The sequence below is a fragment of the Gekko japonicus genome, unplaced genomic scaffold (assembly GCF_001447785.1).
Source record: "Gekko japonicus isolate JY-2015 unplaced genomic scaffold, Gekko_japonicus_V1.1 scaffold5303, whole genome shotgun sequence".
Taxonomy (NCBI): domain Eukaryota; kingdom Metazoa; phylum Chordata; class Lepidosauria; order Squamata; family Gekkonidae; genus Gekko; species Gekko japonicus.
In genome coordinates, this window is record NW_015169941.1 from 1,391 (window position 1) to 2,939 (window position 1,549).

At 50.1% G+C, this 1,549-nt stretch overlaps 1 pseudogene; it reads left to right on the forward strand.

Moving 5' to 3' along the window:
• The first annotated feature begins 1,122 nt into the window (after positions 1 to 1,122).
• Positions 1,123 to 1,549, forward strand: part of LOC107115782 — a 27,514-nt pseudogene continuing 27,087 nt past the window's right edge.

Genomic DNA, 1,549 nt, shown 5'->3' on the forward strand with positions numbered 1-1,549 from the left:
GTTTCTCTGGAGGGCTAACAACAGGGCATGGAGGCTGAGGCCTTCATAAGAATGTAAGAAGAGCCCTGCTGGATCAGACCCGTGGGTCCATCTAGTCCAGCATCCTGTCTCACACAGAGGCCAACCAGTTCCTCTGGAGGGCCAACAACAGAGCACAGAGGCCAAGGCCTTCATAAGAACCTCAGAAGAGCCATGCTGGATCAGACCCGTCGGTCCCTCTAGTCCAGCATCCTATCTCACATAGTGGCCAACCAGTTCCTCAGGAGGGCCAACCACAGGGCAGAGAGGCCGAGGCCTTCCCCTGATAACAAAATCCAAAGAGCCCTGCGGGATCAGACCAGTGGTCCATATGGTCCAGCGTCCTGTCTCACACAGTGGACAGCCAGTTCCTCTGGAGGGCCAACAACAGGGCACAGAGGCCAAGGCCTTCCCCTGATGTTTCCTCCTGGCTCTGGGATTCAGAGGATTAGTGCCTCTAAATGTGGAGTTTCCCCTCAGTCCTTATGGCTAGTCATTATGGATAGACCTCTCCTCCATGAATCTGTCTAATCCCCTTTTAAGCCTGTTTATTCCTGCGGCTATCGCTACCGCTTCTGGCAGTGAATTCCACATCTGAACCACTCTCTGCGTAAAGTAGTATTTCCTTTCGTCCATCCTGAACGTAAACTGCTTTGTACGTCTTAACACAGGAGAGGAGGTAGTTGTGAGTATTAATACCTCTGTCTGGTTCCTTCTGCATGCATTTCTTCTTTCTCTCTGCAAGGTTTCAAAGATCCTCAGCTGTTCCTCCATGCTTGTGGTTTGGAACTGACATCCAAAATGGCACAGCAGTGGTTCATTTTAAATCCCTTCTCCTTCTTTCTCTTCCTCTCTCTCTCTCTCTCTCTCTCTCTCTCTTTCATTTGCTATCTCTCTCTCTTCCTTCTTTCTTTTCTTTCTTCCCTTTCTTCCCTTCCTTCCCTTCCTTCTCTTTCTTTCTTTCTTTCTTCCCTTCCTTCTCTCTCTCTTTCTCTCTTTCTCTCTCTCTCTTTCTTTCTTTCTTTCTTTCTTTCCTCACAACTATTAGTGCAAGAGATAGTTCACTTTTAACTCCCCCTCCCCTCTTTCTCTCCCCCTCCCCAGTGTGCAGAAGAGCATCTCGACCCTGTTTAAGGCCTTCCATCCTTTTGGTGGAAATGAAATCAGCCACCGTTCAGCCTGGTCAGGTAAGTGGGGGCGTTATTGGAGGAGAGGCTGGGGGCAGCTGGAGCGTCTTAGGAATTGGTGGGGGGGGTGCTGTTTCTGGCACTGCTGAATGTCCAAGCTGCCTGCCAAGAAGGCAATGAAATCTACCAATTCCTTAATGTGCAGTTTTTAATTCAAAGGGAGGGGGAATCACCCAGTGTTTACTTAAGAACATAAGAGAAGCCAATGTTGGATCAGGCCAATGGCCCATCCAGTCCAACACTCGGTGTCACACAGTGGTCAAAATACCAGGTGCCATCAGGAGGTCCACCAGTGGGGCCAGGACATTAGAAGCCCTCCCACTGTTGACCCCCCCCCCCAGAGC